Source organism: Chelonoidis abingdonii, chromosome 3 (genome assembly GCF_003597395.2).
Source record: "Chelonoidis abingdonii isolate Lonesome George chromosome 3, CheloAbing_2.0, whole genome shotgun sequence".
NCBI lineage: Eukaryota > Metazoa > Chordata > Testudines > Testudinidae > Chelonoidis > Chelonoidis abingdonii.
In genome coordinates, this window is record NC_133771.1 from 211,408,809 (window position 1) to 211,435,772 (window position 26,964).

General features: G+C 46.2%; 2 protein-coding genes across 3 annotated transcripts in view; one reads left to right on the forward strand and one right to left on the reverse strand.

Moving 5' to 3' along the window:
- Positions 1-18,611, reverse strand: part of RRBP1 (ribosome binding protein 1) — a 56,287-nt gene extending 37,676 nt beyond the window's left edge. Inside the window, exons 1-2 of one of the 2 annotated variants that reach the window (XM_032795865.2) lie at positions 18,355-18,611; positions 2,385-3,222 (exon numbers count right to left, since the gene is read on the reverse strand). The gene's annotated coding sequence lies outside the window, so the exon portion shown is untranslated. The remainder of the gene's footprint in view (positions 1-2,384; positions 3,223-18,354) is intronic. The other variant, XM_032795864.2, reaches the window with a different exon arrangement.
- The window catches only part of BANF2 (BANF family member 2), a 50,962-nt gene that overhangs the window by 11,429 nt on the left and 12,569 nt on the right, over positions 1-26,964 (forward strand). The gene's annotated exons all lie outside the window — the stretch shown is intronic.

A 26,964-nucleotide genomic window follows, 5' to 3' on the forward strand; every position in this document is an offset into this window, starting at 1 on the left:
CTAATAGTAACCAGAGCACCATTCTCAGCTTTGAGGAAAGGTCGTGAAACAGCTGCTCCTTCTATACCAAGGTGCCACTATATGGCATACCAACTACAGGACTGCTAGGTTTAGGAGGCAGTTTTGCAAGTCAGTGGGAGTCTTCCCCCTTGACTTTAGTGGGCTTTGGATCAGGTCCCATATTTATTGTGGGTCACACAAGCTACATTCTGGTCTCCAAAATGGGACCTCTTAGCAGGCACCGGCTTTGTAGTAGCCCACCACTTCTCATATGGAACCAGCTTTCAGAAGCATTGGTCTTTGGAGATGAACGGCTCCATGCTTCAGCTGTACCTGGCATTCTGAGGTGGAAATATGCTTTGGGCAAAATCCATTTCACAGGAAGATTTTTGGGGAGTAGAAGAGGAGGAGAATGGGAAGTAGTCCAGCCTTACCACATCTGTACATGATAGGGTTACAGCAAAAGCTAGCTGAAGAAATTATGCTCGGCAAGACAGTCCAGTGGACCAGAAAGGAGAGGAATTCAAGTACTGGAAGTAGAAGGTGAAGGTCACATTTGAGTTTGCTCAGTGGACAGGGATAGCTCAGGTGTTTGAGCACTGGCCTTCTAAACCCAGGATTGTGAGTTCAATCCTTACGGGGGGGCCATTTAAGGAAGTGGGATAAAAATCTGTCTGGGGATTGGTCCTGCTTTGAGCAGGGGGTTGCATACTAGATGACCTCCTGAGGTCACTGCCAACCATAATAATCTAGGATGTCTATGACATCTGCCATGGTGTTGAGTGACAACGTGTGTCACTGGTGCGTACTTTCTGCCCCGCAAGGTTGCCCCTCTTAGCTGCAGATGTCCAAGTAGTTTATATGCAGGAGATTTAAGCACCTGACACTCTGCTACTTTGCTGAGGTAGGAGAACAACATGGACACTAAGAATCACAAATCTTGAGGTCACCGCCACCATCTGAACTATCTCGGGCTTCCATTTAAGGAGAGTGCTTTGGTGTTTCCATTTGCACAAGGCACAGATGTAGCCATTAGAAACATAGGCTTTTGTGGGGTTAGCCTGTTAGCCCATCTTGGGGAAACAGTCTCCGCAGATCAGCTGAGAAATGCATCCCCTACTGCGTTGCCGCAAGAGACGAAAAAGCCTACATAAGCCAGGAAAGTTAACTGATTACACAGGAATAAAATGGTACTAGCTTGTGTCAAGGTGCCTAGTGTAAGAAAGAGAGACACCTTTGTAATAGTATTAAAATTTTCAAAACCACTGCTCTCAAACACAAAGTGCTTTTTGTCCTCCCAGTGGATTTACATATAAGACTACTGTAAGACTAGCAGACGTTCAGAATGATTTTAAGAGGAAGTCGGGAAGCGTGGACATTAAGATTCCAACAGCAAAACTGTTATGCTGTGCATGTGCAGTATCCTCCATTCTCTCAGTGGACAGCAAAATAATCTAAAGACAAAGAAGCCAGCCAATAAGAACGTAAAGAGGTTCTAACTTCCTGCCTCTCCAAAGCATACTCAGGCTTTGCTTCCCTCTAGTTACAGTTTAATTAGAGGAGGAGTTCCTGCGGCGCACTGTAGCAGTTTCTGAACAGTTATCAAATGCAAAACATTAGTCCTCCAAGACTAAACCCAATCAGCTTGTTTTCTGGATACAGATGCATAAGGTGCTTCTTCTTCAGCTATGTATAGCAGTCTGCTAGCAGTACTCAGCCTTTGCATGGGCAGGTCCACCTTAGCGGGATTCTTTTCATTACAGAGGTTGACAGCCAACTAGCCCGATCACCTTCAATATAAAAATTCAACAGCCACCTTTCCCTTATGAGGATCAGTAAGCAGCAATCCACGCACGCTCTCTAACTTCATGCTTGCTTCTTCCAAGATGGCACGATGTCTAAGCAGGGGTCTCCCCCTTTCCTGGGGCAGGTAAAAGAGAGAATACAAATCTATCCCTCAACCACTCATTCTGCATCTGTGCAGTTTTGCAAAGTGTTCAGGTACCTGTGATGAGCACGTTACAAATACTGCCATGACTTAAGCAGTGAGACTCAGATATTCAGAACCAAGGAAATAGACTCATAGACTTTAAGACTAGAAGGGACCATCATGATCATCTAGTCTGACCTCCTGCAAACTGCAAAACCTCACGTGCCCAAATAAATAGGAAAAAAAAAATCATAGTGATAAGCCAGCTCCAAGCACACAGAAGCACCCAGCACAAGATGCTACATTAAAAAAAAAAAGAGGCATTGAATCAAGAAATTAAGGTTGCGGTTGAGTTTCACAGAGAGGAACCCAAGCCACTGAGGCTTTTCAAGTTTAACAAGAGCCACACACATGTAATCAGCCCTTCAAAAACAGCCTCCTGAGGCAACACCACCATTTCTAGGCAAGTTAACAGCAGAGAAAGGGGGCAATCCCCCTCTGCTCCTCACCTGACATACCAATGCTCAGCTTCCCCATCACATAGCGCCTCTGGTGACATACCGTAAGGATGCTTGCAGGAGTCACATACTTACTCAACTCACTCTTCTTCTTGGCCACTGCCTTCTTCCTGGCAGCTCCGTCGTGCTTTGTCTCTTCTTGGGTTACCAGAGCTTCTGCTTTTTTGACAGCAACAGAGTGAACTACAGGCGCACTTTGTAGCGTGCCAACCGGTGGGACTGCCACAATAGGCACTTCTTTGGCAGCTACCTCCAAGACTGGAGAAGATTTTGATACAGAGACTGATGGAGAAGTAACAAGAGGGGGAGCTGGCTCAACCTTGGCCACCTTCTTTTCCTTCTTTTTCTTGTCTTTAGGTGATGGGGCAGGTTTCTCCTTCTCCTGAGGGGGAGCCGAAACCGCCAGAATAGGAGACTCAATGATCACTGGCTCAGACACCGCAACAGGTTCAGGGTCTACTTCCTTGGGAGCATCAGTCACATCCGGAACCAGCTCCTGCTCAGGTATTTTCCCATTCGGTTTCTCCTCTTTTTTCTTAGCCTTTCCTTTCTTCTCAACAGGTTTCTCTTTCTTTTTCTTCTCCACTTTGTGCTGCTGCGTTTTCTCAAGCTCCTTGCGTTGCTTAGCCAGGGCTTCCTCGTAAGAGGTCTCCTTCATGGAGAAGGTAGACACCAGGAAGATCCCAATAGCTGAAATCACCATGAAACCACCAAAGACCATAACACCCAGCGTCTGAGGATCGTACAAATCCATCCTGGCTTACTTCTCTCTACCTGCAAGAGACAAGGACTAGAGTTAGTGCTAAGATATTGCTTCCTAGCACCAGATCTGTTGTGGTGGAGGTGGAGGGGGGGGGTACATGTGTGCATAAGTAACACTTATTTTTTATTGCATAGCCACCAAAGGGTGAGGCCCCATTATTCTAAGCACTGTACAAAATGCAGAAGAAAATCCACATCCCCGCAAGCTACAAAACTAAGTGCGTGTCAGACTGGAAAAGATGCGGTGAAGAACAGCTTAAACAAGTTGAGTTCTTAGGCTACAGTCAGCCAACAGATCTAGAGGTTTTAAATAAGCTCATTCATTACACAATGTCCAAGCGTGACTATAGTAACTGGGACATGGAATCATCAAGAGTCTTGTACTCCTTCCCTTCCAGGTCTAGTGAACCCAGAAACACGTTCAGCATTTTAGATGCTAAAGGGAAATACCCATTTGCAATCAGGTAAAGTTTTTCACACATCCTTTAGCAATAGAATGCTACCTTATTGGTATATAGAATCATAGAAGTGTATGGCTGGAAGGGACCTCAGGAGACCATCTAACGCATTCCACCACACACACACGCACGCACACGCACCTGCTGAGGCAATACCAAGTATACCCAGATTATCCCTGACAGCGGTTTGTCCAGCCTAATTCTTAAAAAACCTCCAAAGATACAGATTCCACAATCTCCCTTAGAAACCTGGTCCAAGGCTTAACTATCTTTATAGTGAGGGAAAACTTTCTATTATCTAACCTCAGTCTCCCTTGCTTAAATTTAAGCCATTTTCTTCCTGTCCTACTTTCAGGGGGCATGGAGCACAATTGATCGCTTCCTCTTTGTTACAGCCCTTAATACATTTACATTACAAGAGAACAAGCCAACGTCAAGACTTCTTTGCATGTTCCCTGTTACAGCCAAGTGTGTATTAATAATCTACAACAAGAATTATTCTACTCTGCAGCAGTATGTTATCCTCACTATACACATTAGAGTCAGTCCTTTAACTATGATCTGATGCTCAAGACCTGTATTAGACACAAAATCAAAGTGCAAGTCCCAGTTATCTGAACCCATGTTTTCTGTGTGGGTACATAGCCAGTCTGCAGGCATGAAACTGCACGAAGATAAATATATATTTTACTGCTAAACTAATCAAATCGAGCAGTGCAAAGCAGAGACCCCAGCCTGTATTCTTGATTTTATTAAAGTTAAATGTTTAAAATTAAATATACACAAGTTAAGAGGGAAAGTACCGTACATCTGGGGTCAGGCTGGAGTTACGAGGGATTACAGGTATCAGTTACAAGGTTCACAAGATACATATATAGCACATAACCAGCACAGACTCAGATTGGGATGTGGGGGTTTTTAAAATGTCAGTGGATAAGTGGGCTCAAGTACACCACCCATGGAATGTATTAAGAGTCCGAGTCAGTATCAGTGTGGCGAGTAAGGACATAAGTACACCTCTCCCCAGCCCAATCTTTTTTTTAAATAAGGGACGTATCAACACCCCTTGCCCCACTGTGCTAGTTTATTCAATGTCTCTAGCACTTATTACAATTGCAGCAAATAGGTGTTTCAGTTACTGGGGCTATAAACACAAGTTAGAGCTGCTACGCCTATGCAGCATGCAGGACAGCTTCCTGCCTACTCCAGGAGTTGCAGCCTCCTGGCTGACTCCCTCTGCTGTGATCCATCAGGCTACAACATTCGAAAGCAGAAACCAGGGCCAGTTCACGCAAAGCTGCCAATTCTGTCTCTGCAGATGCCCCCTAGGCTCTGGGGGATTCCCTCCCCCACCTCCCACCAGACCCTGGGTAGAGGGAGAGCATGCCGTTCACAGCTGCATGATGTGGAGCCTGCACTACATTGTGTTGCCTGAGCACAGTGGCAATTACACAGACACAGAGTCAAGGTTGCTCAAGTGCATTTCTCAAGATATAAGCCCTGAAAGGCAATAAATGGTAAATTAAGACAATGATCACACGTGACAACTGTCACCCCATACTCGCTGTCAATTCAGCCATGCCCTCAGGTGTACAGCAAGAGCCAAGACACACACTGCAACTCACAACTAAAGCCTGAAGGGACCATTCGGATAGTCTAGTCAGACTTCCCTGCAAAGCACAGGTCACCTAACCTTACCCACCAGTTCTTGCAACCAGACCATGCTTCTGATTAGCCTACGGCATGTATCTCAGAACAATTACCAGCTTTGATTTAAAGACTACAAGCGATGGAGAATTCACTACTGCAGGGGCGCCCATCCTCCAAGATTGGCCTGGAGTCTCTAGGAATTAAAGATTAATCTTTAAAGGAGTGGTCCCCAAACTGGAGGAGCATTCGGGGGGATGCAGCAGAGCTCAGGCCAGCTCTCGTGGAGGGGTGGGGGGGGACGGGAGGGCAGCACCATCCAGCCCCGCTCTATCCCCAGCCTCAGCCCCAGCCCTCATTCCCTCTCTGCCCCCAGGCCAGCTCCACTTTCAGTCCCAGTTCCTCTCGCATTCCCAGTTCTGCCCAAGCTCCTCTGCTGAACCAACTGGACAGTAATGCAGGGATGGGGGGGCGGTGCTGACAGATTCCATTACTGGTAAGGGCAGGGGGGTGGCACGACAGGAAAAGTTTGGGCACCACTGCTTTAAAGATTATGTCATGTGATGAAACCTCTAGGAAATATGTCCAGCCAAAACTGGCAACCCTACTTAAGTAAGTTATTACCTTCACTGTTAAAAATTTGCAACTTAAATTCAGGTTAGAAATGTCTAACTTCAGTTTCCAGCCACTGGATCTCACTGTGCTTTTTTCTGGTAGATTATAGAGCCCTCTGCTATCAGAAATCTCTTTCCCCTCCCTCCCCCGTACTTGCAGGCCATGACCAAGTCACCTCTTAACGCTCTCTGGGATCAGCTACAGATTAGTGAGACTTCAGAAGCTCAGTTAAGAGTCATGTTTTCCAGACCACGAGTCATTCTTGCAGCTCTTTTCAAGATCCTTTCTGAAGCGCTCACAACAGAACTGGCCACACAGTTTTCCAGTCCCTGAATCACTTTCAGTTTGATTCACTATATAGCATTATGAATGTCTACAGGCTACGCTGATTAGGGTGGCCACTGCCACAACCCCAGAATAACGGACATTCCAGTAAGTCTGGGAACAGCATGGCCCCACTCCTGCCTGCATGCCCCTGTAACGTCACGCACACAGTCCACGTGAGGCTTCATCGCACAGACAATGCCTTTTTCAGAACCTGCAGCTCCACCCACACTTGCGTGACCTTGTCCACGCAGTGTATGTAAGGTCACACCAGAGAGAGAGAAAATGACGTTCTCCATGCAGTGTGACAATACCAGACATCCAGTACCGGACAGGGAAAAGCCTGTCCAAAGACAAGACTGGACAACTTCAAACTGGTCAAACGGCCAGCCTACTGTTGATATATGGTTCTTTATCAATGTGGATGAAAATTCAATTTTATTTAAATTGGAATTTAAAAAAAAATTTAAATTACGTATTTTTAAAAACTATCTTATTTTCAAATTCAATTTGAAATTGACAATCTATGTTAAGGTCTAAACTTACTAAGCATTTAAATACATTTTACAAAGGCTGCATCAAGGAGCACTCCTCACGTTTTAATGAGCTAAAGGGTGCTGCTGTTTAAGTTTATAAAGACTTGGGGTGGAGAGACAACAAGACACCTTTAACTTTTGACATCAACTCAAGCTTTATAAATATGACACAATGTCCTGTCCTGCATGATGTAATTATTTTCAGTCTTTCCAATGGAGCGAATGCTAGTATTTACATTTTTCCAAGGGTCAATACTTGGAGTTTGTTGTGCAGAAAAGCTTGTGCCTTAATTGCTTTTGGTTTCAGTTCAACAAGCACATGCAGAGAATGTTTTCTTTAAGTTGAGAAACCGATTGTGAGTTTAAGAAGCAGGAAAGCTTGTTTTCTTCAAGCTGTAAAAGCGAGTGGGGGGAAGAACAGTTAGAAGAGGAGTGTGACAGGTTCGGTCACAGAGACCCCCTTGGGACTGTTACCTGATGTGCTGGAATTACCTCTGAGCCCATTTTCCCTGCCAGCTTGGGTCTCCCGAAACCTGCCTTGTTGGTCAGACACACTAGCCTGCTGCAACACAGACCCAGGTCTGGTCCATGCCCCTAAAGCTGCAGACTTTAACCAAAAGCTGCTCAGTAGGTCATCTAGCTCCAGCACCCAGAAACCCAGCTCCCAGTGGGATCCAAACCCCAAATAAATTGGTTTTACTCTGTATAAACCTTACACAGGGTAAACTCAAATTGTCCACCCTCTATAACACCGATGGAGAAAGATGCACAGCTGTTTGCTTCCCCGGGTATGAATCACTTACTCAGAGTACATTAACAAACAAAAGTGATTTTATTAAGAATAAAAAGTAGGATTTAAGTGGTTTCAGGTGATAACCGACAGAACAAAGTAGAGTCACCAAGCAAAATAAAGCAAAAACACGCAAGTCTAAGCCTAATACACTAAGAAACTGATTACGGGTAAAATGTCACCCTCAGAGATGTTCCAATAAGCTTCTTTCACAGACTAGACTCCTTCCTAGTCTGGGCCCAATCCTTTCCCCCAGTACAGTCCTTGTTAGTTCCAGCAGTCATCTTAGGTGGAAACTAGGGGTTCTCTCATGAGTGGCCACTCCCTTTATTCTGTTCCACCCCTTTTTATAGGCTTGGCACAAAGTGATAATCTTGTCTCTCTCTGGGTTCCCACTCCTCCTTCTAAATGGAAAAGCACCAGGTTTAAGATGGATTCCAGTATCAGGTGACATGTTCACATGTCCTGTGGGACCCCCAGCCTCCATTCTTCCAGGGCTGGCCCGCACATATCCAGAAGGTTTGCAAGTAAACAGAGCCATTTACAGGTCATTGATTCTGAAGCACTCTTAATGGCTTCCACTTAACATGTTTACGTCAGTGATACAAGTTTATATCTTATTCTTCTAACTCCAGACATCGAAATAATACATGCAAACAAATAGGATGAACACACTCAGTAGATCATAAGCTTTGTAATGATACCTTATAAGAGACCTTTTGCATAAAGCATATTCCAGTTACATCATATTCACACTCGTACACATATTTCCATAACACATTATGGAGTGCAACGTCACAATGAGATCTACTAAAATCCTAAAAACCTTGAAGGACATGAATTTTCAAAAAAGTATTCAGGCACCTAAAGATGCAAATAGGAGCTTCTGAAACCACTCCTAAAGCATCCGTCTACATCTTTAGGTGCCCAAATAGCGCAGAAAAATCTGGCTCATGCGCCAAAAGAAAACCAATCAATTCACTAACCACAGTTAATATTTCCTGTATTTAGTACGTCAGTTTTAAATGCAAAATATGTTTTGATACACACACTTTCTTTGTTTGTACCCAGCACATTTTACTAGTTAAATAAAAACTACCTTAAAACAAATTTTAAAATGTGTTGGTACATTTTTAATTGAATTCCAATTCCCATTCAAGTACAGCTTGACTCAAACCAAGTAAACTAGTAAAGAAGTGCAGCATTCACCAATTTCTAACCAAAAAATCTGAGTGTGTGTGTGTTAAACTGCTTAAATAAATGTGCATGGAAACAGTGTATCACACATGTAGCAAACGGTAGCAACAAGTTTAGTGTAAAGGATGTATCTGGTTGTGAAGAGACCAAATATTTATCAAACAAACCAATGAGAATGAGACTCTTTTTAGGAAAAGAGCTAAAGAGGGCAAAACAAGATGAAAAATCACTTATTTCAGTCAAGGTTTCCTCCTTGCTGGTTTAAAATCAATCCACTCTATTGTTTAGTACTGTGTTGCATAGATAATGTTTACTAGATATTTACATTATGATTTTAAAAATACTCAACTTTACTTTAGTCAACTTGGCAGTCTTTTCCCATCCTGTGGATTGGTCAGGTCTCATGCAGTTGGCTGGTTACCGTAGAGGCTATCGAATGCATTATGCACCTCCAAGATGTTCTGTCCTGAACCAAAACTGGCACGTTACAAAAAGTCAGAGAGGTCTGTGAGGGGCAGTTGTCTATTGACACCAGACATTCATTGTGTTTTAGGTCTTTCGGGGGAGGGATTTACAGGGCCTGGGGCTCCCAGCAGCGGCCGCAGTCCGGGGCTCTTTAAATCATCCCTGGAGCCCTGCCGCCGCTACCCTGGGACTCAGGTGGCGCTTTAAAGGGCTCGGAGTTCTGGCCACCGCAGGGAGCCCCAGGCCCCTTAATCTCCATTGGAGCCCTGCTGCTGCTACCCTGATATAACGCGGTTTCACCTATAACGCTGTGAGATTTTTTGGCTCCCAAGAACTGCGTTATATCGGGGTAGAGGTGTATGGGCAAATATGGAGGCAGAGGATCCAAGGCTGGAGAGATGGATTAAATGATGGGGGGGCAGAAGGGGGGCTACAGAATCAGTGTTCAGAGCTCCCTCTAGAGAGGTACGGATGCCCAGAGGAGAAAGCTTTAAAGCAATATTCCAGCTTCCTCTGCCTGGTTCTCAGAAAATCTCACATGAAGCTGGAAGAGCCCAAAGACCTTAGAGTGCCAGATGGAGGAATTCTCCTCTGGGAATATCAGTCTAGGTTGCAGCAAGGTCCATAGTACAGATTATTTAAGGTTATTTAGTGTGAGAGTTGTGAAATTAAACACTACAAGTCACATCTAACTTCAGCACAACTGGCACTGCCACTTCATCAGCATCTATAATTTGTTGGCTAATGAATGCTCCGAAATCAGTATAAAGGTGTATTTCTAACCTTCGTGGCTGAGAAGAAAACAGGGTCTCTTCTCTCACTCATAAGGGCTAGGAACGCTGGGTTCTTAAGAGTAGGTCACCAATCCATTTCACAAAGTCCTTTTTTTAAAATCACCTTCCCACATCTATCAGCCACCAGTGATAGATTTAGATTTGCCAGTGACAAGTTTAGGAGTAATGACGCTGCCTTCCAACACAGGTTGATAGGGCTCTGCCCTGAGACTATGAAGACTTGGATTCCTTCCCCAGTTCTGCTAGTGACCTGCTGGGTGACCCCAGACAAATCACTTCCCCACCCCATGCCTCAGTTTTCCCTCCCACCCTCTGCCTTTTCTATTTAGGTTGTAAACTCTCGAAGGCAAGAGCATCTTACTACAGCAATGTCTTCATTGCCAAAGTGTGCGCACCAGGACTTGTAAGGGAAGCCAGGCCCTCCCTCTCCTCTGGGTTGCAGTCCAGGGACCCTTGATGGGCAGCCAAGGCCTGGCTACAGACTTACTGCTGCCTTCCCAGGATTACTTTCTGCCTTGGGCCTTTGCTCCAGCCTCATCCTGGGTTCCCAGCACATCAGCCCAGCTCTCTCCAAGCCTCTTTCCCAGGCTCCCTGCAGCGCTTCACAGCTGTCTGCCACCCAGCTGGTTCTGCTGAGTTTCCTCCTCTCCCAGGGCAGTCTCTGACTCAGCAATGGATCCCGGGCAGACTCACTTCCTGCCGCTTTGCTTCCCAACTGCCTGGGTACCTTCCTCCAGCCAGGCTCTCGCCCAGCTCAGCTCCTTGACCCTGGCTGGCTTCTTCCCCTGAGAGAGAGGCAGGGCTGCTCTCCTTCCTGGTCAGCCCTTTGAACTCCTCTCACCCAGCTTGACACATACCCCATGCAGGCCCAGGCTGACTTAACCGCCAGGGCTCTCATTAGTCCCCCCCTCCCCCTCCGGCCCAGTGTGGGGTTGGTACATCCCACCATAAATAAGCACTAGTTATCTTGCTATTTAAAAACAACCCCATCCACCCATTTCAGCCATAAGAACATAGGCACTGTACGAACATGGGCTAACACGAGGAAGCTCTATTGTGATGTTACCACAATACTAAATGTTACTGTTTCCAGCCCCACCCTGTCTCCCATGGGATTATACGGTTAGAAAGGACCACAAGGGTCATCTAGTGTCATGCCACGTATATTTTAATTTTGATTTAGCCAGGGACTTTGAAGCACACAGACAGACATTTGCTAGATGGGCTTGGGAGGAGGGAACCATCTAATTTGAGAGACTGGTCCAAGGTGTTTGAAAGGAAGGGAAAAAAAACAAAAACAAAAACAAAAAAAAAAGAACACCACACACTTTTGCTGTAAGAGTTCCCAAAAGACAGTCTGTAGAGCAGCGGTTCTCAAACTCCACTGCACCATGAACCCCTTCTGACAACAAATATTACTACCCAACTCCAGGAGCAGGGACCGAAGCCCAAAGCCACCCCAGCCCTGCCACCCTGGGGGCCACAGCTGAAGCCCAAAGCAGGAGACACAACCTTAGGCCCCCTTCCCAGGGGCTTTAGCCCTGGTGGATGGGGCTCGGTCTTCAGCCTCAGCCCTAGGCCCCAGCAGCCAGCCGTGGCCACCCCAGTTTGAGAACCCCTACTGTAGCGCTTAAGGGAAAAAAAAAAAAAAACGGACATTTTACTCCTGCTTCCAGCTAATCATAGGCAACCTTAATTAGGAACCTGCTACTCCCTAACTCCACAACAACATATACGACAACTACACTTGGCTGTTGAGCTTCATAGAGAGCCTCATCCCCTCAATTATACTCAAAGGAGGGCAGACCAAGAAGACAGAAATAAGGCATTTTTAATAATCACTAGGCAATAGCCAGCCTTAAGGTTTGTCCTCTCCAGCATATCAAGTCAAAGGGCCTAAGTCCTGCAGAGAGTTCAGCATTGACTTCAGTGCAACTCAAATGCACGTCTATCCTGTATTAAACACAGCCAGACCAGGTCAGCTGACTCTGGCTCATGCTGCGGGGCTGTAAAGTTATACTGTAGACATTCAGACTTGGACAAGAAGGGAGAGTCTCAGAGCCCAGGCTGAGTCCAAACTTCTACACTACCATTTTATAGCCCCACAACCAGACTACATGACCCGAGTCAGTTGGCCTGGGCTCCGAGACTCATTGCTGCAGGGTTTTTATTGTAGTGTAGACATAACAGTGTAGGATAATTTGGGGTAAGACTTTGCAAGACCTGGCCCTGAGTCAGTACAGATATACTGCGTTAGTATGACCATTAAAGTTGATGTTACAGCTGCATCTAAACAAAACTGCATGATATCATAGTGTATTTGAGTAGTTAGGATGAAAATGCATAATTAAGACTGTACTGCAATGCATAAACAAGTGGCAGAGTTAAAATCATGGGTACTATGTTATTTCCTGTCTTGTGCTCAGTCAGGCAACCTTAAGATTCTCTCAAACAGCATAAACTTATTTTATTTCACATAACAATTTGAGCCATAAAGATGACTTCTAAGCTCCTTAAGAGACATGTTTACTTTGTTTAATATTAAAGTATTTGTCTGGAGAAGAGGGAGAACGCATGTCACCAAGGTAGCTTAGCTGGGCAGAACCGATTGTGGATTTTTAAGGGGTTAGTTTCACATTCGCCACACAAAATTACAGCTACATATAACTTTTTTCCCAAAAATGCTTATAAATTCAGCCCAAGATCACGGCCACAAAAAGAGATTTTCTTTTTGGGAAGGGTGTGTGCGTGTGTTCTAGTATACCCACAAAAATGGTTCGTGTGTGTGTGTTCTAGTATACTCACAAAAATGGTTCTTGTTCAGGCAAAGCTTTTCTTTCCACTAAAACAGAACAAGACGAACAGGTATGATTTTTAGTTATGAAAAAGGAGATGATTTTAATATAAAAGGAGTTAGTGTTAAACATGTGCACTATGCCCTTAAGAGTTTCTGAAAGAGGAAGGACTCCATGTAATTTAGTGGAGGAATCCTGCCATCCCTAGTGAACCGTCAAGTTTTTAGGACATAAGGAAAGGCACCAGAAGTTTACTCGGAACAACCTGACTATGGTGACTTCATGTGCTTACTCTAACACCAGCTCTTTTAAAGAACTGTGCATAAAATTATTTGGAAGAGTTGTCTTTGCCTTTCCAAAGATACCTACAGCAATGTGGTTATCATTAAAAACTCAGGCTCGATGGCTCCTTAATACCAAATGATGTAGGTTTCCAGGAGTAACTGACTTTCGTAAGTGATCACCAACTACCTCAGAGCAGTATCTGTGATATTGCAGCTAGTTCCTGTAGTTAGAGTGTGAGTGGATGGAGTATCTGGTATCACAGCATGGTAAACTTGGACTAATGCAATAATGCCAGAGATGAAGGAGCCATTTTGTAATATCAAAGATGGTGCCATAACTCACAAAACAGTTCTAGCGACACCAGAAAGTGAAAGACACAAAAGGAATCCCAGGAGAAGTCTTCCAAGCTGATTTACTGCCGTGTTTAGCAGCATAACAACCAGGGATGATTTTAGCAGAACAGAAGTCAAAGTTTAAAAATCAAGAAGTAAATTCCAATAGCATGGCGAACTAAGACCTGATCCTGCACAACTTTACTCACACTGGTAGTTGTTACTTATGAGTAGTTCAATTAATACCTGTGGAGAATAGGTGCATAAAAACTCTTTGTTAAAATTAGTTTGCCGTAGCAGGACAACAGTTATTAAGAAAGCCGACAACTCGGGGACAAGAAAACAGCTACATCTGATGTAGAAATTCAAAGTGCTACTGAACTCCAACCCCACTCTAATGGGGAACCCCACTCCAACCACTAGTTTTTAAAATGGAAGCCCCCTAACCTTGTCAATTAAAAAAACCCACATTTAAAAACTTGCACAATGGGTGGAGGGAGGATATTTATTGCAGAGAGTCACATCTCACTGATCACACCCTCCATACTTTGCTTTATTCTCACCATCAGTTGCGAGAGAGGGCCCCCCTCCCTTCCCACAAAAGCTTTTGAAGTTAAAGTACACAAAGGGAAAAAGAAGTTACACTTGAGCTACCAAGTGAACTGGAGTCACTCTCTGTCCAGCTCCACAGCCATGCATGACTGCAGGCAACAGAGCCGCCTTTGGCTGACGGAGCCACCTCAAACAGGTTAAAAAGCGCATTTCACACAAATCCATGGAGGTGGATGCTGACTGACCATCCAAACCTTACACTGAGTGTTCTGCTTCTTTGGTATCCTAAGAGACAGTTACATTCTTCCAAACACAGGAGGCAATAATATGCTTTAAAAAACTCAAGTCTGGAGTATTCAAAAGGTCAGTTACTTTAGCACTAGTCTTTACTCTTATTGTCCCATTAAGATCACTGGGCCATTGCAGAGAGTGTGTGATCCTGATCCTGCACACAGAAACTTTCAAGGGATTCTGGCAACATCATAAGCCAGAAAGGGACGCCAGAGTGGTTTGTTAATGCACAGATGATACCTCCGACAGAGCCTTACCCCATTGCACACACTTCTGGAAGGAAGATTCTGCCATGGCTTAAGGAGGAGAGAAGTATACGCCTCTCTCAGATCTGCTCCATTTTTACATATTAACATTCCAAAGAGGCATTTAATATTGTTCAGTACTGACAATGAGATGCAGTGACCTTTCAGACAAGAGACCCCACCCACGTATTACAGTTATAAGTTACTTAAGCTTGCGTAGGCACTTTTAATGAGCCACCGCAAAAGCTAGGCAGCTGCGTAGTGGTAGCTTTACACTTTATTTTTCCCCCCGGTATATTTTTGCAGTTTTTACTAAAAGGAGTCGAACAGGCCCCTGTTTGGGGCTTAAAACGTTGCCTATTTTTAAAATCACATTTTTAAAGTCCTTGAAATTTTATCCCACACCCCCAAAAAAGGCAGCGATTCAATGTCAGACCTCAGAAGCGGCCCCTTCGCTCTCATAAGTAAATGATTTTTGGCAAGGAAACAGTCTGGAATTCAATTTCCAAAGGGTTATTTTTGTAAAAAAAGATGATCGCTCCCTTCATTCTCTTCACTGTGTTTGCTCCAGCAAGATGTACTCGTTATTTTCTAGATGTTACAATGACAGTAGCTTTTCCTGATTGTTCTCTTTGAAGAGCTATGGCCTCTGTAAAACTACTATCAATATAAATCATGTTACCAAGTAAGTTTAGACTTAGGAGGACTATGGAAGTTGAGGTTCACAAAGAGAATCAGATCTCTAGATTCCTCTCTGTCAAAGCAGGATACTTCTCTTACTACACATCTAGCAGTGCTGTGCTTGGTCTAGTGCAATGGTTTTCCACCTTTTTCATTTGCAGGTCCCTAAAACATTTTCAATGAAGATGTGGAGCACTTTGGAAATCTTAGGCATAGTCTGCAGATTCTCAGGGATCCACAGGTTGAAAGACACTGATCTAGTCTTAAGGATTCCAAACAGTGGAACTTTCACATCTTCCCTTGGAAGGAATCCTCCAGTAGCTATTGTTAAAAAGTTTGCAATAGTCTGCTTTAGTCTTCCAATATACATCTCCCTTCTTCATGGCTAGGGCCTTCTAGCATTTGTAGCTTCAGGTGACTACAGACTATTTCAAGTAAGAAGGTGTTATGAAAGATTTATGCTACCCTTGTGTCTCTTCTACCTGTCTTATTTATTTTGTTGTTCTGATGTGATCGGACATCAGTTCTGGTCACCTTATTCAAGAAGAATGCCATACTCCAGAGGCAGTCACATTAGAGCTACCTGGCACAAGACTATTATTCTGCTTCTACATTATGTATACCCAACCCAAAGAGACCTCTCACTGCAAGCTCATGGGTACTTTCCTATATTCATTCTCTCTCTTAAGGCCATCATTAGAACTTTGTTCCTTCCTGTAGATATCTGGTTCTTCTTCCACACAACCCCAGATGCATTGGTTGCATATAGTACCTAGCTTTTCTATTGCACTTTTCTCAAAGCACTTTAAAAAGGAAGTCAGTATCAGTATCCCCATTTTACAGATGGGGAAACTGAGGCAGAAAAGTGACACAGCTTGCGCAAGGTCACCCAGCAGGCCACTAGTAGAGCAAGAATAGAACACAGATCTGAGTCTCAGTCCAGTCCTCTACATCCCAGTCTCAGTGCCTGTCCTCTAGGTCCCAGTCATTCAACTGACAACACGCAGGCAAGCCTGACTGGTCATACAGTCAATTACAGAATCAGAGCCCTACTTGCTATTTCACTCTATATAATTTCTCTGTTCTTACAAAAAAACAGGAGTACTTGTGGCACCTTAGAGACTAACAAATTTACAAGTACTCCTGTTTTTTTTGCGGATACAGACTAACACGGCTGCTATTCTGAAATCTGTTCTTCCTGGTTTTCGCATCTCTAGCATCCTCTCTGTACTGTACTGCTATCCTCATTTAATTCTGCACCAGTCAATGGCTCATTTTATGGGTTAACACAGCTGAAAGCCTTTGCTCCCTTAAAAAAGAAATCCTGTCATGGTTGTGACCTCTTGTAACTGTATTTAATCAGATTACAGGATTTCACCAGATCAGCTCCAACTATGGTCAAAGGAATTTGTTTCAAATATTTGCAGCAGATGGGATTGTTAAAAGTTTGCCATGACTGTTTCAGTGGGGAGAGGTTAGCTCTGAGGACAATCTATTTCAGAGACTGCCTCTCAGCGACTACAGCTCCCTGTCCAGGGGTAACTCCTTGTCGGTTATGCAAGATAAAGAGAAAACTTTCACCCCTCCAGGATTTCATAAGACCAGCTACAACAGAAGCACAATGCACATCTGTAGCTAACCCATTTGTTAAGCAAATATTGCCTTTGAGGTGAATCCTTCTCCCTGGGTTGTGAAACCCTTACCCTGGTATACCCCACCCCCCGGCCTCTCCGTTAAGCTTCTGGCGGAGGGAAATGCAGACATTCCTCAGTTTCCCCGAAGGTAACACTTCGGTCTTTATTTGGGGCAGCCTTGTGATTGCACCAAGGGACAGCAGCGGCCAGGGCTCGGCCACTAATCCATCCGGAAGCCGGCAGCAGCCAGAGCCAGCGGCCCACGAGCGATCGGGGAAGGGGCTGCCACCGGCTGCAGGCGAGGGACACGCGGGGGGACGATCGGGGACTCCCCGAGCACTTCCAAGGAGCTGGCAGAGCTCCTGGCTAGCCACCCCCGCTTTGCAAGCGCTGAAGCGAAGGGCCTGGGGACGCGGCTTCTGAACAGCAGAGGAGGAAACAAGCACTGGCGATGGAGCGGGCTCCGTCCGCTATGCCCTGGGTCCGGGGCAGTGGGAGCGCTCCTCCTCCCCGACTGAACACGTCGTCACTCCGCACCGCCTCTGGCACAGCGCGGTCCCATTCATCCGGAAGGGACCGGCCCCCCTGCAAACCCATCCGCTTATGAAAGCGGAGCGAGCGGCGGCTCCGCAGACAGGGCACGGATCGCCCCGGGACAGGACGGGGAGAGGAAAACTCCGCCTTAAATTGTTCTGCAAACTCCGCCGCCACGTTTTAATCCCCTTCTCCCCCGTGCAGCCTGCCCCCCGGCCAGGGAGAGGCGGGCACAGGGATTTGGGGCACGAAGCCACAATTCGTGACGTCTCTGCAACGCCTGAAGCCGCCCCAGTGCCCACCTTTCTAGCCCCCTCCTCCAAGAGGATCGCAGTCCAGGGGCCGCCTTACCTCGGCTCTCACGCCAAGCCGGTCCCTGGCTCCACGCAATGATCCAGCCCTGGCTTAAGGCTTCCAGGAGGCATTTAAATCCCCTGGAGACTTCCAGTCAAGCAACGTCAGCTGTGAGCGCTCCTGCCATATAACCCTTTCCTGCTCCAGCTGTGAACGGGCCGGAGCCACACAACTTCACCCGGCGCTTCCAAGGGGAAACGGACCACTAGCTACCAGGGGGGAGAGAGGATGCTGCTGAGTAGGCGCGTAGTGTTAGCCGGGGGGTTCCCCCATTAGATCTATGGGGGGAGAGGTATCGCTACCCTCTGCGCCACCACACACACACCCCCACCGCTTCTGATTCTGTCCCACTTCGCTTCAGCCACCGCCGTGGGGTGTCCCGGCCCCGCGTGCTTTGGAACGCTGGGGGAACCCTATGGAACGCTGGGGGGACCCTATGGAACGCTGGGGGGACCCTATGGAACGCTCATCCGGGCTCATGGAACGCGGAGCGCCCCCGAGTTCGGACGGCTGGCGCTGGCAGGCTCAGATCGCGGGCTCCGCTTCCCTGCGACCGGCCTAGCTGCAAGCGGGGGCAATGGGGGGAGGATGGCGTTGGGGGTTCCACTTTCCTACCTGACTGGAGCCTCAGACTTCGCTCTCTCGCCCCGGCAACGAGACGCCCCGTTGCAAGCTCTGCAGCTGCCAATGCAACACCCAGGCTGCAAGAGACAGCGCCTCTGGCTGGGTGATGCGCCCTGCTGCCCTTGTCCCGTCCGTAGCCCCCCAACACCCCTCCGCCGCTCGCCGCCTCTGTGGAGTCGTGGCACTTTTTCCTCTACGCTGGCACGGAGCCTTTCCCAAGGCTTCCCTCCACCACGCCCCCGCCGCTCAGCATGAGCCTGCTGCGGTTGGTGCCAGCCCCGCCAGTCAAGCCTGCGGCGGCCCAGTGAGCAAGAAGACAGCTGGAGGGAGGGCTCCAGGACTCGTGCGAGTGGACGAGCAGGGAGGCCAATGGGGCAGCTGAAGGCGAGTGGAATGATGGGAGTTGTAGTTTGCCAGCTGCAGGCTTTGACCTGGAGAATAGCCCCAAGGAAGGGCATTCCCTTTTACACCTGCTAGTTACACACGCTTTACTAGGGCATCCTGGAGTCTCCTCTGCGCTGCACACGGCCTCTCCAGGCTCTGACCTTCTGTGTCAACTGGGTGAGTGACAGGAGTGAAAATAAAAGATTGTCAGCACTTGAGGGGCAGGGATTGTCTCTCACTATGCAATTGTACAGCATCTGATGCAGTGGGGGCCTCGATCCTGGCTGGAGTGTCCTAGGCACTACAAATGGTATCTGGTTATGGCTGATGATTGCAAAATCAGTTACATGTTAGGGCACCTAAGAGCTTTTTGTGCTGGGGTTCTTAAGTGCTATTCCACTCAAAAGAAATGAAATGAGTATATAATTCATACTCTGGAGTGATTACAGGAGCCCAAAATTCAGCCATCCTAACTCAGGCAAAACTCTCCTTAACTTCAAATTGAGGGGAGGGGGCTATTAGCTAAGCCCTTGATCCTGCAAATATTTAAATATATGATTTTCTTTACTTGTACAAATAATCCCATTGACATAAATGGACCTAATTCTGAGTTAAATTAATAATCCCTAGCTTTTATATACTATATTTCATCCGTAGATATCAAAGTGCTTTACAAAGAAGGTCAGTATCATTATTGCCATTTTACAGATGAGGAAACTGAGGCATAGTGGGACCGTGACTTGCCCACATCTGGGAATAGAAACCAGGTTTCCTTAGTCTTAGTCTAGTGCTCTGTCCAGTAGACCATGCTGTGTCCAAGTGCTTAAGCAAGATAAGCACATGCTTAAATCATGGCAGAACTGGGCTCTTAGAAAGGACTGAAGGTTTGGGATCACAAGCATTATGTTGTGGCGTGTTCATTTTAGTCAAATACTACTGGGACATTATTTCAGAAGCACCTTTAGGTCCTGTTTGGGGATCACTTTTGTATGAGGCACAGTGCACACATATCATAAAAAGATAGGCCTTGCCTCTAAGTGTTTACAGTCTTGTATATACCAAGAGAGCAGATGGATAAAACAAACAAATGGAGGGAGAGCAAGGTAAATAGTGGAACATTCCCGATTAGCTTAATAAGTAGACTTGTCAGACCTGCCCACAAGTCATATCTATTCACAAGGAGATTGGTTCATGTAGGATCAATTTTAAGGGCTTTCTGGTTAGACCCAGCTGACCTGAAAGATCAGGCCCTGGTGTCCCAAGTCTGTCAATCAAAATTATTGGACACTTTAAAATTTGGCCTTGGCCTTTCTGCTTTAATTTCCCTATCTGTAAAAATGGGGATACTCTTCCCAGCCCCATAACTCGCCCCTTCCCAAGAGTTGTCACAATTAATTAATGTTTGCAAAACACTGTGTAAAGTGTTAAAATTCCCCCATAGCCCTCCAGCTGTTGTGATTTCAAATACAGTGAGACCTCCCAATATTAACCCTGTAAAACCCTTGATCCTGCAATGAACTCTGCATGAGCTTTGGGATCGGGGCGCATGGGCCTGATTTAGCAAGGCACTTGAGCAGCTGTGTAACTTTAAGCACATGAGTTTTTCTACAGAAGCCAATGGGACTCCTCACGTGATTAAAGTTATGCATATGCTTAAGAACCTTGCTGAGTCAGGGCCAAAGGGAGAGAGGTGCCTACATACCTCCTGAGGATCTGCGCCTAAGTACCAACCATCACGCTAGTGGCTTGTTCGGACAGCTGTCCCTAACACAACTTTTGGAAATGCAGGCAGCTGTGGAAGGACACCAGCACACATGTAATCCTGCCTCGTAGAGCAGGAAGCTGGTGTGACATTCAGACCTCTGGCCATCCCATCGCCTTCTTATATAAAATGAACCGGTTAAGTGCCCTGTAGTGACATTCAGACTGCTGGCCCTCCATGGTGTCTTCAGCTCAGTCCTGCGTGATCACTTTCTGGGAGTGGGAGAGTGAAAAATTTTTTGGCAGGCACTAGCTAAAACGCCAAGGCTGGTGTAGGATTTTTGTGTGTGTGCTTCAATGAGACACATAAATGTCATTCGTTATTTTTCAAAATCTTCCCCATTCGAGTTACCATCGCAACTTTAAAGCTTGTTTGGAAGAGGATCCTTCAAGGCTTAAATTACTGCCTGCACAAACAGGTGTGGAAGCCTAATTCTAACTAAGAAATAAAAGATCCTAAGTCATTATTTAATATATCTAGCATTCTCAGTGCTGGTGAAACACTGCAAACCTGCTCCTTGTCATTCCCTGGGAAGAAAGACTCCTTTGTTGGACTTAATTTCAAGTGGGATATGGTGAGAGATAGTACAGCATTAGCCTCTTAGAATTAGGACCAGGGGCTGATTTAACACAATGGATACATCTAGTTTCAACACTATGCAATCCAAGTTGTGAGGATTTCTATGGTGCATCCAGGAGGTTGGATGTATTTACTTTTCATATACATCATCTCTAATTAGTATAATCCTATAAACTAGGAGTGGGCGGGAAATGATTTTTCTGTCCCAGGAGAATTCTGAGATTTTGAAAAAATTTCCCATCACACAACAGGACGAAAAGTTGAAATCTCAAAATGTTCACAAAGGCAACAAACCAAACCAAATTTCAGTTCAGGTCTTGTGACGTGTTTGGTTTTGATCATTTTGGAACCTTTCAATACAAATCTGACCCTTTTTTACTTTCTTTTCTTTTTTAAACCAATTTCTTGGCATAAATTCAGTGCACGTTCTAAACAAAAAGTTGTTTTGAACCAAAACTCCTGTGACTTTTCGTTTTGACAATGTCAAAGGAGGACATCTTGGCAATTTGGAAACTTTTTTCCAACATTTTTCGAGACAGGAAAGGTGTGGAAACAGGCTCTTTGCCGCGAACAGTTTCAGTTTTGACAAATCAGCTTTTTTCAGGGAAAAAAATGTTTTGTTAAAAAATTCCCAACCAGCTCTGCTATAAGACTGGACTGTCCTCCACCAGGGGGAGGAAAGGAGTTGGGGGAGACTACAAATAGACAGGAAATTCAGTGAGTTTCGATTGCATTAATCCATCAGATGGTGGGAGTTTCCCCTTCCTCTCTCCCACCATAGGAGTGAGGCCTCTCAGGGTAGCTTAGTGGTTTGAGCACTGGCCTGCTTAAACCCAGGGTTGTGAGTTCAATTTTTGAAAGGGCCACTTTGGGACCTGGGGCAAAATCAGTACTTGGTCCTGCTAGTGAAGGTAGGGGGCTGGACTTGATGACCTTTCAAGGTCCTTTCCAGCTCTATGAGATAGTTATATCTCCATTTTATTGTACCCTGAGATCTGCATGTATCCCAGGAGCTCCTTGGAGTCCAACACCTTTTATTCAGAGCCAGGGAAGTCCACACAGCTCAGGGGGACAGTGTGTATGGTAATAGTGACGAAAGCAGCATGATTTAGTTTAGGGATTCTTCATGGGTCTGGTGTCCTGATGCCATGGAAAGTGGCTGCTGGTGCTCCTGCCCCATCCCTCATGCACACGCACGTGTACATCTCTGTTCCTCTAGGGTAGTGTTTCTCAACGACCGGTACAGGGACTGGTGCAGGTCATTGAGATCTCACTGACACAGTTTGGGAAGGCAGCAAGCTGGTCCCTGGTATCAAAAAGCTTGAGCGGATCCACAGACATGCTTCTGTTGGCTGAGGTGAAGACGGGTAACACCCAAAAGCCAGAGTTCCCCACATGTCACACCCCACCAGCGGATCCACGATATCTGGGTCCCTTCCTCGGACGGAAGCAGAGTGGACTGTCTGCCCCATAAGCTTTAATACCTAGGAGGAGCGAAATGTTAGCCTGAGTAAGGGTCCATTGACGTCAATGGGAAGATGTCCATCCACTGATTTTGGGGGGTGTTTAATCAGGACCGTCGAAGACTGCTTACATCCCTAGTGGGGCCTGGTGGCAAAGCCATGGTGGAGAGGAGCTGGCTAGCAGTGGCACTGATTAGTTGCACAGGTACAAAACAAGCAAAGCAGTTCAGCGCAGTAATGGAAGGGCATGGGGTTACTGTAGCTGGATCGCATCACTGCCCCGGCAGCCTGTTCACACTGGGAGAAGAGACAGGGGAAGCAGAGACGCCAAGTGGAAAAACTGAATTTGCTGAAGGTTTTGAATCCCTAGCCTGGCACTGGAGAGTGCTCTTCTCCTGCAGCTTCACTCCCGCTCTCCCTCTGACATGCTCAGCTGGACATAAAACCTCCTGCAGTGAGAGAGAGCTTCTGGTCTCAACTCAGCACTGCTCTCCCGCTCCCTGAGGGACAGCAGGTGCTGTCCGCAGCTGTGCTTCCTATGTGGCTTGCACTCCGCTGTGCGCATCCGGAAAGTTAGCAGCCCTCCTGCAACAGCTGTGCGGATGCAGTGGGATACCTCAGGAAATTCCTTTGCAAAAGTCATTCTCGATCTTGGCCATGCTGTGTGGAGCATGGTATAAAAGGCCCCCCTCTCCTTTCCTGCCCACCATTCACGGTGCCAATGGCTTTGTGGCCCACTGGCTTATCTAGGAAGCACTGCCATTTTTTGCTTCCCAGCAGCACACTGTGTTTTCCATTACTTGACTGAAAGCGATGTAAAAGAACCATGCTCAAGGCAGATGGCAAAGCATTTACTAAATGAAATTGGCAGACAGACGTAGGCACGCCCCTAAACAATTCTGATAATGCGACTGACTTGGCGTTGAGCATGCCCTGGGCTGCACCATAAGGCTAGAAAAGGCATTTTCCTCATAAGGAACATTAGGAAACAATCCTATGCAGCGCCCAAAAGGAACATTGGGCGAGGGGACCCAGCTTACATGATCCCTGAGGTGTCTTTCATAACATTCAGTCTCCCAGCACTTCAGTGTGGGACAACAAATGATTGTGAGCCCCGAAATTACTGTTTTCACCGTTGTACCCTCCTTTGCCCCTGCAATGTTCCCCACTTTCCCACACCCTACCGCTCCCCTGCGTTATCCCATGTCCTCCGTTACCCTTTCTCCTTCCATTGTCTGCTAATCTCTCAGGCTACTTCGACACTCGAGCTGGAGCTCCAGTAGACACATGCATGCTAGCTGGGATCACACTAGCTGCTATAAATAGGCAGCAGAATGGGTTAGCCACCCTGAGCACAATCCCAGCCGGGACCCTAGACACTAACTCAGCAGCTACCCTCCTACAACTCACACCTCATGGCTACACTGCTCCATTTTCGTTCACTAACTCAATTCAAAGTAGCATGAGTACATCCACCCAGGCAGCAATTCAACCCTCCAGCACCAGGGTAGATGTACCCTTAGGCCTCGTCTACACTAGGGGGCGGGGGTCGATGTAAGATAGGCAACCTCAGCTACAGGAATTACATAGCTGAAGTCAACATATCTTATTTCAACTTACCTCCCATCCTCACAGCGCTGGATCGACGGCCACGGCTTCCCCTGTCAACTCCGCTACCGCCACTCGCCCTGGTGGAGTTCCGGAGTTGACAGGAGGACATTCGGGGATCAATATATCACATCTAGATGAGATGCAATACATCGATCCCCGATAAACCAATCGCTACCCGCTGATCCGGCGGGTAGTGTAGACATACCCTAAGTGTTTCTGATGAGAGGGCATTTCTGTCTAAGCGTGGCCAGAATTTGATCAATTCATCTCTTTTATCATTTTGATGGATAATATCAATGTTTATTTTTAAGCTCTCTCCAGCCCCCGTTTTTATCAATTTACATTTTCACAATTGCACAAACTTGTGCTGGGTTAGACAATGGGGCGGAGAGGGTTGTCGGGCAATAATTATTTAATGAGAGTAGATGCTGGGATTCCAAAAGTTAAAGCTTTATAACCGTTCAAACACAGATGATTATTTTGGCATGTAATGTTGACAAAGTAAATATCCTTAAATCAAATTCCAATAAGTTCACAAGCAACAGTTTTCTTACTTTACCTGTACATATATTTTGATTATTATAGATGGAAATACACCTCTACCCCATTATAACACCACCCAACATAACATGAATTCGGATATAACGCGGTCAAGCAGCGCTCCAGGGGGCAGGGATGCGCGCTCTGGCGGGTCAAATCAAGTCTGATATAACACAGTTTCATCTATAATGTGGTAAGATTTTTTGGCTCCCAAGGACAGAGTTATATCAAGTTAGAGGTGTATTGTTTCATTGGCTTATGTGTGTAGAGTGAAATTGACGTTTATCAACATTTACCGATAAAAATCTAATCTTTCCAAGTCTGTTTATATCCCTTCCAAAAGTCCTTATTTTTTTCCTATTTCCTGTGATAACTCTGAATATTCCTGTTACCCAGGTCCTATCCCTTTCTGAATCCCGCTAAACTCTTGGGCTCCATGATATCTTGGGGCAATGAGTTCCACAGACTAATTGTGCATTGCATGAAAAGTATTGCCTTTGATCAGTTCCAAATTTGCATTATTTCCATTTCTTCAAGTGTCCTTTAGCTCTTGCATTTTGTCCTGTTAAATAGCTTACTGGACTTTTTTATTTAGATGTTTCCAACTGCTGTACGGTTTTTCTGGTTGAAATCGCACCTTGCAACTAGGCTGCAGCTTTGAAAGGGTCCAGCTCTTCTCCCTTTCCATCCTCCCCCTGCTTTTTCATGAGAAATTCATTCCTGATCTTATCCCAGACCTAAACCACTTCTTTTCTGGTCCCGAGCAGATGCTGTCAATCACATCATATTCTGATGCGGTTTTTATATGTAGATAACTAAAAAGTGGGATGAGACCATCAAAAGTATTTCAGTTCTGGCCAGAAGCAATTGTTTGAATTGGTGCAAAGCTGCAGCAATTGGCCATGAAAAGTGAGGCTGATGTCACCATACGCTTTTAAATAACACCTCCAACTTGGCATATGCAGTTTTAATTCTCTACGTTCGTGCTGGTGACAGTCAGAAACAACTAGGGTCACTCTGATGGTTTTTACATTTCACAGACAGTGCTTAGCAGGGTCATAGCCTTTGTGCAAATATATCCCACTTAGAGTACCAATTAAATGTGCCATTGATGATACCTGTAGTAACTACATGCACCATTCCTATAAGGACCACACACCCACTGGACTATTTATATGCTAGAAGCACCCAGAGGACTCATCTAAGATGAGAACCCCTCCAAACACAGAGGAAGAGATCCCCTGCCCCAGAGATCTCCCCATCTAAAGAGATGAAGCAAATGAACGGCTGGCCCAATATCACACCCAGGTCAGTGGTAGAACTGGGGATAGAACCTTGTCAGTCTCCTGATTCTCAGGCTATGTCTTCACTAGAAACACTGCAGCTGCTCACAGGAGGCGTTCCCCCATTGCTGGAGTTAATCCACCTCCAGGAGAGGCAGCACTAGGGCAATGGGAGAATTCTTCTGTCAACCTAGCGCTGTCTCTGCCGGGGGTTGGGTCTCTTTAACTACATTGCTCAGGGGTGGATTTTTCACCCCCCCTGAGCGACATAGCTGGGTCAGCCTAACTGTCTTGCATAGACCTGGCATTAATCAGATGCCCTCCTAGGTCCTGCCTCCCAAAGATGTAGCACCATCCCAAAGTCAGCGAGTCAGAGTCTCCTGCCAGCCCAGCTCCATTCCCAGGCGGTCACGATTCCCTGAAGCAAAAGCAGATTGCAACGTGACCAAGGTAATGAGGAGCACCCAAAGGTGCTGCCAAAGTGAGAGGAGCAGCCAAATATCTGAGCGTCATCAGGAGCACTGGCCGCAGTCTGTCAAACCTGTGTGATTCTTCTCTGCTTTTCTCTAGGTCACCTCTTAAGGGACTACAAGTCCCTGCTACCCCTCAGTCTTTTCTCATACCAGGGGTAGCCCCTAACCTTTGTCCCAGGAGCGGATTCCGGTCTAGCACTGCTAACGGTCACATTACCCCTCATCACTAGTTCCACATGTGATGTCAATGACGCCCCATCCTTTCATAATCCTTTCTCTCTGACTCTGCCCCTGTGTTCAAAGCCAGTAATGTGCAGTGAGCCGGTTGTAAGCATGGCACCCTGCTGGAGGGGTCTGGGAATATCTTCCCTTGAGAAACACCCTCCCACTGGTGCCTTCTAACTGGCAAAAAACATTGTCCTTTCAGAAGCATCTTTATCAGCTAGGGATAAAGTCACCACTAGTGAGTCTGATTTCAAGGTGTGGGGGCCAGAGAGGGTATGTTT